The sequence below is a fragment of the Seriola lalandi genome, unplaced genomic scaffold, assembly GCF_002814215.2.
Source record: "Seriola lalandi dorsalis isolate HSWRI2012SDOR001 ecotype SW California unplaced genomic scaffold, Sedor1 jcf7180002054981, whole genome shotgun sequence".
Taxonomy (NCBI): domain Eukaryota; kingdom Metazoa; phylum Chordata; class Actinopteri; order Carangiformes; family Carangidae; genus Seriola; species Seriola lalandi.
In genome coordinates, this window is record NW_019525661.1 from 1,316,423 (window position 1) to 1,327,837 (window position 11,415).

At 42.2% G+C, this 11,415-nt stretch overlaps 1 protein-coding gene across 1 annotated transcript in view; it reads right to left on the minus strand.

The window, feature by feature from the left end:
• The window catches only part of LOC111648340 (cadherin-6-like), a 91,613-nt gene that overhangs the window by 79,938 nt on the left and 260 nt on the right, over window positions 1–11,415 (minus strand). The gene's annotated exons all lie outside the window — the stretch shown is intronic.

Sequence of the window (11,415 nt, forward strand, 5' to 3'; positions counted from 1 at the left end):
GGGGGGGGTCAGCAGCACTGACGAAGATGAGAGACCTGACACATTGGGAACGGCCTTTATCACACACCAGCAGACCCAACACACAGCAGGGGACAGAGCGGAAAATCATTGACCTGAAATCCTGTCAGGTGACATCACAGTGTATTCCTCTGGTGAGGTGCAGCACACAAGGGACACAACCAACCATCATCTTTATTATTGATCCATCTGTTCATTATTGTTTCCATTAATCAAAAATTATATTTTAATATTTTCAACTAAAAAGCCCAATTTAATTGTGTTGAGGGCGAAACCTTTGTGTCTCCACAGATTTCTACCTCCCAAAACCAACAGTCTAAAACCCAAAGATTTACAACCAGTTAAAACAGAGACCAACAGCAAGTATATCTTTTTTTTGTTGTTTTTTGTTGGTTAGCTTTTTTTGGAAATAGAGGGAATAATAAGTTCTCGTAGCACTAGATTTTCCTCTAAGTGCTCCCATTTTTGTGATTTCAGTTGGAAAGGTTGTTTTTGCATTTTCACTGAAAAAAATAAAAATGATGATGATCTGATTTTTGTTGGTCTTGTACCAAACGAACATGTTTCCTTTACGTCTGGAGTATATGATATGTAGGCCGGGGCGTCTCTGTAGCAACACAACGCTTATAGTGCTGACAACGCACAACAGTGTGACACATTTTACCTTTTATCAAAAAAACTTGCAGCTCCTGCGATTTGGATATTACACTTGGCCAAAATTTCATGGCTGTTCAAACTCCTCCTCATCCCATGTAGCATTAATAAGAACAGTGAGGTGGAATAAAGGGGTGATATTCCCGTCTCGAACGTGCTGTGTTAACGGGCTGTGCTGTATATCACACAGAGTTCTTCCTATATCGATGTGAAGCTGCTCAAATTAAAGCTGCTCTTTCATGTATCTTCAGTTCACGTCAAACCGAAGGTGCTGAAGCTCAGAGCCTGAGGAGAAACAGTGTAACTGCTCAGACTGTCCTTGTCGTTCACACAGTCTTTTCCAGTTCCACTTCACATGCTCCGCTGGTGGCTGTGTTGACATAATGGTTATATAAGTCCTTTTATTATGACTTGTCCCTGGCTTTAGTCCCACATCAGTAGGAGCTGCTTCAGCAGGGATCATTAGACACACTCACTCACTTTCAGTGACAGTTCATTGATAGAATTTCCACTGTTGAACACAAGGAGCAAAGATTTTTAACCAACATTTACTTGTTCAGGTGGCTACAGGTAAACTCGGCTCCTAGAGTCTGACTTCGTCTGTCAGTATAAAGGCTTGTTTTAAAGCGCTGTGTTTTGTTAGTGTGTGTGTGTCGGTGTTTATGAGGGTTTGTAGTGACACTTTGTTTGCTCTTCTTTCATTCACAAGGACATTTTTATCATGAGAACCCGGTTTTATGGCTGCCACAGAGTCAGGAAACAGCAGGGACACACACACACACGGAGACAATGCTTTTGTCACTCTCCTGTGGAATGCAGCAGGCCATTACTATGCAAATGTGCCAGTGTCTCCCCTTATAAACCACTGTGTGTGTTTACGCGACTGTGCAAGGAGCAAAGATACGTTTAAGAGTAAAAAGACACCGAGAGGACAAGGCTCAGTTTAAAGAAGCCTCCAGCTGAGATCGACGTCTGATATCTGCTCCCATTCTCCTGCTTCCCGTCGCAGGCTTCGTCTATACATCCGACCCCTCGTCTTACCCAGTCTCCTCTTATCTTCATCCCCTTTTTGAAAATGGATGAATCCAATTTGGAAGCAGTTTAGGAGCCAAATGAGAAAAATCAACTCGTTCCAGGAATCACAATCAAATATTCATATTCAGCCGGCTCCAGCTTCCAGGCCACTCGTTTCTATGTCACGTCCAAAAATGACAGATATGAAGCCCCCTGGTGAGCAGGCGGGCTCAGACCCAGCTGATGAAGATGGAGGGACTGTTGGACTAACCTGTAAACACTGAGCACAGACAAACGCACCCAGCTCAAGTCCTGCTGTATTTCCTGAAAGAGTATTTGAGAGGTGCTATTCAACTTTATGGTAATTGTGGAGGCGATAGCTTGTGGTAGTGTTCAATTGTAATATGTTACAATATGATTACACCCACAAACATCTCTTCAATCCACATTTCATCTCTCTATAACTGGCACATAAACCAGCCACTGGATAAATCTGGTGTTTACAATATGATTCAAAACCCTTTCTATTCATATCACACGCTATCACACAAACTCCTTCACAAATAACAGCCTGCTGAGTGATTTCCAAAGAAAAAGTGCAACACACACTGACTGTGCTGCATAGCCTTCCGTCTTATATGCATGTGTGTGTACTAAACACCACCAGTGTGCGTTGCCCTGCTGACCTCAGTCACTTTTTTTTCTCTGTGTTTCTTCTACTGAGATAAACATTTCATGGCTGCTCCTATCATTCACATATTTCAGAAGATCTGTATCTGAGCTTTAAGAAATCAAGTGCGAGGCTTCCTGTCCGTTGTGTAACCCACGTTTCCACAGATGCATGCTGGGATAGCCCCCCTGTGACCCTGCACCAGTCATAGGTCGGGAAAATGGATGGATGGAGTGAAACTGTGTGTGTTTGAGCAGTTGACTTGCCTTGGAAGTGGGTGGTAGCTAAAAGAGCAGGATACAGTACAGTATATAATCAGTACATGATTTGTACGAGGCCATGGCAAGTGTAGAGCACTTGGCTCTCTGTGGGCATCTATTGTCCATTAACGCCTTGTTATTCACTCAGCCTGACTCTCAAGATAAAGAGGTGAACATTTTCAAAATAAAACCAACTCTTCAACTGATGTTGGGAAATGTTTTAAATCGTTAAAATCTTTCCCCAGCAGGGCATCCCTCAGCTTCTGTGCTCCTGCCAGCCGAGACCTACTACAGGTAAAACACTGACACTGGATAAGTACCTCATACAACCCTCACTGTCCCTTCAACAACATCCATCTAACATTACTGACCAGGCTTGTGCAATATCAGAGATTTAATATCCTGATACAGTCCGACCCAAATATCATGATACATGATATCATTGCAGGGAGGGGTGGTGGTGGGGTTATTATGTTTCAGGTGTTTTTTTTATAATAAATAATTAGATTGTTGTATTTTATGTTTCAAATATATGTGATGCTGCCACTAAACAGCAGCAATTTTATTTGTCACATTCCAAGGTTCAATGTACAGTAAGGAGAGCAGTGGAGTGAGAGCAGAAAAAAATGATTTAAAACATTGCATATGGTGGCATATATATGGCAATATTCAATAATCAATAATATCAAACATCAGCTTATGCGTATAACTGACATAAATAGGATTTACGGTTCCATTTCCATCAAAATCTGAAATATTTTTCTCTTTAAAGAATGACAGAAAAATAAAGATAAAAAAGATAAAAAACTGGGCCAGACAACATGTAAAGACTGACAGTGACAGCCCATCAGCAATAAAAGCTCTTTGAAATACAGCCTGTTTTATTACAGCAGCATGTCCTGTCCGGTCCAATCCAATGAAAGTCAGCCATTATCAAAAGGAATAAAAGCAAACAACATAACCTCTGTCTTTGTGCTCTCCTAGCATCCAGCTGTTTTCCACAGCCCCTGCAGACAGATGCTGGGAAATACAACGATCAACGGCTGCGGCTGGATTAATGATTGTGTTTCAAAGTACTTTTAGCCAACGTATGCGCTTTGTCTCACTCACTTCTGCTTCTCCTTTCACCTCCAATCACAGCAGACAAAGGCTGGTGATGAGAAGCACTTCACACCCAGCACATAAGACGGTCACGTGCACGCAGAGTGCTTCCAAGTGTTTGCCTTTTTCACAGCCTGCGAAACAACGTGTCGGTAAACATTCTTCCTCGTCGCTCGTCTGCTACGTGTTACGTACATGTTATGTTGTGTTTCTGCCGTTTTAGCTTCGTACAGTCCACAGGTGATCCCAGGTGCGCTGTCAGGTTCTCACACCTCCAGCTTTACTGCCTGCTCCTCAGTCTCTTTATAACATGAACGGAGAAGGGGAGCGAGGGCGGCGTGGTGCCAGGCTGCCTCTTCTCTGCCTTGATAACTTTTGATGCAGCATTTCTCCATAAGGAAAGTTGCGTGCTATTTCTCTATAGCAGCTGCAGTGTGAGTTTAAGATGTGACATAAACATAACAAGACTTTAAAAGAATTCACCACAGGAAATCCATCGTTTGGGTCAGCACTCCTCTGTGGAGGACGGCAGCTGTACTCAGCTTGGAGTTAAGATGGATTGTAAAACTTACCACATACTCCTGCAGCGATCTCTACTGTTATATTAAGCATGTACCAAACAAGCTCTCCACACCATATCTAAATATACCACCTCTGTGTTGTGCTTTTGCCTCGTCGCAGCTCTGAAGCTCCGCTACAGGAAGTGGATTTACTGCTCTGTTGTTTTACTGAACCTTCCCATCAGCGGTGAACTGAAGGAGACTGAGGATATTCCTTTAAAGTTGCAATACTTAAAACTACAAGCCATCTTCTGCAGTTCAGTGATCACCTCAGTACTCCATTACATTACATTACTACCATTACCATTACATTACTATTGCTGTTACTGCCGCTACTATCATTATTTTTAATATTGCTATCATTGCACATTCTTGTTTTTTTCCCTCTGTGCTCTCTCTTGCTCTCTCTCTCTCTTTCTCTCTCAACCACACACACGTAAGGTTTGGTGAGGTTGTGACGCTGCCATGGTGACAAAGTCTGTCCACAGGCACACAGAACAGACACATAAACACCTGATGAAGTAACTGCGGTAGTTGTTGCCACGGGAGACGTCTCCAGGACCGTCACAGTCACACACAGACTCACACGGTGAAAACAACAGCCGCATGCTGTTTCAGACGGTGATAACACAACTGAAACATAGCAACTGTTTCCACAACGTACACCTTACCGCGCTTACAAAATACACTTTAAATCTCAGCTGTGAAATCTTTGAGCTTTGGCGGCAGCGTGTGATGAAGGCTGCTGCCTCCGAACCAGGAACCACCTCGGCAAAGCTCCTGAGCGAGATTACAGATTGTGTCCTCATCATGTACCAGGAAGTATTCCCTTCTTATCGCTGCTAATTTTTCCTCTGGTCTGTTTTCATGTTCCACAAAGTTCTCCTCCGTGTTACCTCGAGTAACATCTCAGACACTAATTAGATCTCTCGCAAGTTGCAAGCGGCGTTAAAACAAGCCTCTCATCCCGTTTCAGTCAAAACAGTGAAGCAGTCACAGAGTTGCCACATCTTTCCATTCTTCCTGACCCGGCTTTGATGAACAGCAATCTACTGTATTTGCACACACAACACACTGGGCCCAGAGAGCTATAATTGGAGGAGCTGTCAAGCTGGTCGAGAGGACGGCCGACATTGTCTTCAAACTATTTAGCATCTCTCTTCCAGACAGATGCATTTCAACACCTGTCAGAGGAAAACTGTTCATTTGATGTGAATGCTTTCTGCAGCGTGTTAAAAGCTGCTGCTGTTCACGTGCACACCACTGAGCTGCTGCTGTTCACGTGCACACCACTGAGCTGCTGCTGCTGCCTGGAGTTATGGACAGGAAGGGGGAGCTCACTGTTCTGCTTGTCTTATATCACAACCATGCGCTGTTTGAATCAGCAAATTGTCTCAGAAAATGTGGATGGGAAATGTGCTTTCCATGGAAAATGATGATCAAAAGGTGCCCCCCCCCCAACACCACACACACACACACACACACACACACTTTCACTACAGCCACACTCCTGCTACTTAATCCACTTAATGTACCTGACGATGCACCTGAACCGAATCAGTGTTATCACCTTTTACACACACACACACACACACACACACACACACACACACACAGAGCACAAAGACCATTGTCAGGGACAGTTATTGGCCGTCAGCGTGAATTAGCACACAGAGCAGTTCCCGTGATTCATTAGGATGCGGAGCTTCTATAATTAAATGTGTGTGAGTGGCTCCTCCGTCAGATGACATCATGTACTCAGTGTTTTTAATCCTCATCGCTTTAATAAGACTCTCCATTACATGTGATATCTGATAAGAGCGTTTGCACCAACAGCGTCTCTGTCGGTGGCTCTGACAGCAGCTCCCTCATGGTTTCGCATACAGAGAGCGATCACAGGCAACCGGCGCTTTTCCAAGCAGCAGAGCTTTTCTGTAAAACTCCGAATACAATTTACTCTTGAAGCCTCGTGGGAAGAAGCTAACAGTCAAAGGTTGAACACTATTATCTGCTCCATCAATTTAATAAATAAAACCCGACAGCTTCACTGGTCATAAACTCTTACTTTCCTCACTTCTCCGGCACATACACTGTGTTGTATGATAATATGGCTGCATTAAGCCGCTCAGGGGCCCCTGGGCAGAAATGTGCTTTTGGGCTCCTGCTAACCATCAGTACATCCTCTTTAAGGATGAAAGAACACTGTGTTTAAAAGACAAAGCTCCTGGTAATAAGCAGCTAATTAAGACGCACTGGGATCTCATATTTAGACTGTGTCTCTCAACTCTTGTCAACAAGCCCGAATAATCCCAGTGTTTATCAGTTGTGCTGGGAAACCCTCTTCCCCTGCTGGAAAGTTGACTTCTGATAAAATCAAGGTCATCCCGTCCCTGCACTTTCTTATCCTATCATTGCATTGATGAGTTTCCACCATCTTACCGACAAACTTCTTCCTGCCACTGTTCAGCCTCTTACATCACACATATCCTCTAAGTAGGGCCGCTCGTTACGGCAAAAATCATGTTTACGATTATTTTGATCAGGATTATTTCACATGATTACTCATTGGCTTTGTATTGAACTTTTAAAATAAAACTCTTGAACTCAGAAAAAAAAGCCTTTTTTGCTGTGGACTTTCTTGAACTTTAAAGACAATTCACTGGAAAAACAAACAATTCTTTTTAAATCACTTAAATAAAAATAAAATAATAAAAAATACATAATATCTAAATATATAGTTAAATCTATAATATAAACAATTATAATAAATAAATAAATAAACCAAGCACTACCAAAAAATACAAAAACAAAAAATAAAAAACGGATTTCAAAACAAAAGCGTTGCGTCTGTGTAGTTTTTCGGGTGAAAGAAATCTGAACATGGGACAGCAACCAAACAAGGCATGGTCTCTCTCCACTATAGAAAGCCTCTGAGCTAACAAACTGCTCGAGATGACACACTCCGACGCGCATTGCTAACGTCACCAGGAAGTGGATGCGGGAATGGTTTTTGTGGGTGGGGTGAGATTTATTGCGAAACATAACGCGGCACAATAATCGCTTTATCATCATTATCTCGTTCTCATAATCGTCGGAAGACAAAATCACGACTCTTCACTCAGTCAAAGCCGTTTGAATAACAACAGAAAACAACAGTCGAAATCTTCAATATTGCTGAACTGCAGAAAGTGACCTTTCCATTTCCTGTCTTAAGTGGGCACACGTAAAAACCTGTTGGAATGTGGAGGCATTCATATGACTGTTTACGTGACATTTAAGAAATTAGGTGAGTGCAGAGACCCAGCTGGTCCTGTCAAGTCCACTTTAATGAAGCGTCCTCTCTGCACAGCGGAGAGACTGAAGAATGCACATTCTCTCTGCACAGAAGAAGAAGAAAATCAAGAAATACCCTTGTTTCCAGCCAAAGTGAATCTGCCCTCAGTCCGCTTAATAAACACATTAGGCCTGCGTCCAAGCCCTAATTTGGAATGAGACACTAAAATACTTGTTCATTCAGGCTTTTCTGGTTATCTCAGGAGCATTGCTATACTTAGATCCACGATGAGCTTCAGCAACACAGAGGGTTACATGCTTTTATCTTCTTGCCTTCGCTGCTGCAGCGGCCTGTTTGTTTGCGAATGCCTCCAGTGTGGTGAGAGTGCTGAGGCAAGGCTTTTCCCGCCTACAAAAGAGAGGGGCCAAACAGTTCCCTCTCCTCGCCGATGCCTTCGCTGATTTTTGTAGTGATTAAGTGCAAATTTTTCCTTTTTCCCCGGCCTGGCTCCGGGTTACCTCGCTGAACTTTTGACTGCTTAACAGGCTCCATACTGCATGACTGACCCGACTGTGACTGTCAGGCTAAAGACTGAAGGTGACTGAGCTTTAGCCATCATGGCTCTGTGGCTCTGAGGCAGCGACCGACAGCGTCGCTATCTTCCTCCATAAAGCTCTTTCTGACTCTACAATTCATCCGTATTTCCTGTTTACCTATTTCTTCTTTGAGTTTCCCTGCACGCTTCTTTATTTTGTCCTCCTGCCTCTTTTTTCACTGGCTCCTTCATCCTGTATTCATCGTATTGTTCTTTCATTTCTCTTAAAGCATTGAAAAGGTTGCCTCTTAGTCTTCTGAATTTGTGAAAGCACGGGAAAATACAAGTACAGTAAGTGAACCTTGAGTTTTTTTTTTTCAACCAGCTCCAAGGCAAAAGTTAAAAGCAGAACCATGATGTTGAAGTGTAGTTCTTGTTTTAACTGTTTCCTTCATTATTTTATTATTTTACGTTTCCAAACGATATTTAATGTTTTTGGTTGTTTCATGATTTCTGCTCTAACATTATGTTTGGCTTCTTGTTGAACTGTAAACGGTAAAATGTGCATGAATGACATGTCAGGATGAAGGTTGGAGTCAGGACCTCCCTGGCATTTCTATCCAGCATGAACAGCAAAGTTGTTTTGGAGGATAAACTTTGGGAAACAAAGTCCCCCATTGTAGTTTTGAGAGTCGCCCATTATGGTGACAAAAATACACCCTGGTACATGCAGGTACTTTGGGGCAGGCTTTCTCAGCCACTTCCCAGTAGGTGTCATTGTACTACACAGACCAGTCCCACTGACTGCATGTCCACACAATTAGCAGGAAAATAATCTATTAATATTCCTGCTTTTTGGCAAGAACGTCTGGAATAATTAGACTTGGCAGTTTTTTCTGCTAAATGTAGCAAATTTACAAAATAAATCCATTTAAATTCATTCAACTTCCCCTGCTGCCTTCAAAACATGAGTTTTATAACAATGTCAAACTAAGTTACTTACGTTAAGTTCAAGTTTTAAAAGTTTTTTTTCTTTTGACATGAAAAACTTCTGGCTCAGCTGTTGAAGTGGATACAAAGACAACAAGCCAGGCGGCTGCCAGTGAACTGATTCAGTTATTAATGAGACTGAATTCAACCTTCATCGTGGTTTTCACAACCCTGACTTAATTCGACATGTATTAAAGACACAGCAAGTTTCCATCATGAATTCTTACAAACTACAAAATGCATCCTGGGAAGTCTGGTACACTGATTTTGTTTCTTTAAAAACTTAGTTCAATGAGTCAAAAGTTCTTTCATTCGATCATTCAAGTTGAATTAACTTGAAATGAATGAATTTACATGTTCATGAGAAAAAGATGAGCTGATTCCTACACTATATTACAGTCTGGCCAAATGTACAGGTGGAGGAGGATCATGGGAATTAAACCCATCTTGCCCAGTGATTGGATGAATAGCCAACGTCTGAGTCTTGGGTCCGGCCGACAGTAACAGTGAAGTCATTATGTGCCGATCAGCAGCAGGTCACTTCTGCCTCTAGTCTTTGAGAAGTGTAAGTGTCGGGCCGTTAGGTTGCACGGAGGTTGTGAGTCACTGAGGAATGTCTAATGTGAGCACTGACTCAGGGCACGATCAGGATAAAGGATGTCAGTGCATTTCTAAGGTGCTTCCATGCTTCGGTGCATGCTGGGAAACCGCACATTCCTATAACGTCTAAATCAATGGATCTCAGCGAGGGGTCTGAATGACCAGACATTCAGGGTCTATAAAGTTTAGAGGTGAATTTCACTACAATACAATTATTTTACAGACTGAGTAGCAGCAAATCATTTTACAACAGAAATCTTCCCATATCAGTTTGCAAATATATCTGGTGTTTTATTAGAACTCAGTCGAGTCATAAAACAGATTCCTGTTGTTTTGTGTGAGCTGTAAAATGGAAACATTCTTTAAAAGCTTCTGACTCAACTTCCTCACCTCAACAACTTCATTCATTCTTTCACTGGGGATTTTCATTATTCAAAATGATGAACACATTCACCGGCCATCAAGCTTTCAAAAAGTCATGGTCAAAGCAGATTTCAGCTCTAAAATTACTGATGGCAATCTCCGACAAACCCATGCAGTTCTATTATATTTACTGGACTAATTTTATAATCAACACTGCCGCCACAGCTGCCCAGATGTTGGAAACCCCACCCGTCTGCCTGATCTGCTGCCACTGTTCACCCCAAAACCAGAGAACACACACATTTAACCCAGTTTTAGACTCTCACCACCAGCCACCGAACACACACTAAGGCCAGCAGACATCAGCCAATAATCATCCAGACACAAGACAGAGCAGAGCAGCAATGACTGAATTTACTTCCCATTTAAATGTGATGTGGTTTAATATAAATAAAAAAAAAGATATGTTCAGATGATATTATCTGACTCATGATACAGGTGTAAAATTTGAAAAAAAGTCTTGAATGTTCTAATTAAATACTAACGCCATGGTGGAAGGACCAAGATGGAGAGAGAGAGAGAGAGAGAGAGAGGGGGAAATGAGTCGGAGCGGATCAGCATCACTCCAGTCTCCTACGGACTCTGAGGCTCTGACCCTCCCTCACTTTCTCTGCAGAAACCACAGTGACTGAAGCAGGAAACTAACACACTGGAATTTATGTTTCAAGCTTTTTTTTCCACTGATAAAGTCTAAAACATGATCATCACTGATGAGCCATAATATTTCCTCCAGGCAGCCCACATCCACTCCTGAACATACTGTGGATAACACATCTGAAAATGTCCCTTCAGACCAGAGAGAAACCATCAAACCTGACGAGAAAAAAAAAACCCAACACGTTCAGGATGTGAAGTAGTTTTTTTTTTTTCTTTCTTCCAGCGGCCTGAACGTGTCGCGGGTCTTTTCTTCTCTCATCCCTCCGCTCCAACAAGACTTCAGACCCGATCAGCGCATCAACGCGCATTTTAGCACGACCCAGCATTCACACTGCAAGTAAGTCATTCATAAAAAAAAAAATGGCACGATTTTTTTTTAAATGAAATATAAAAAATGACAACTTCCATACAAGTTGTCATTTTTCACTCTATGTTAAAACGACGAGATTCTAACTTCAGCTCCTGGTAGAAACCAATGAACCGGAGAAAATTAGAAATAACTGCAAGAAATAAAACCATTTTCATGAATTCATTCAGGTTTGTCTGCAAAAAGCGGGAGAATAAAGATGAATGTGAATTAAAGTTGTTAACTATCTTAGCGCCAGATTTTTCTCCTCACTTTTTTACCATCAAATAGATCAGATGAGTGTCCGCTGCCC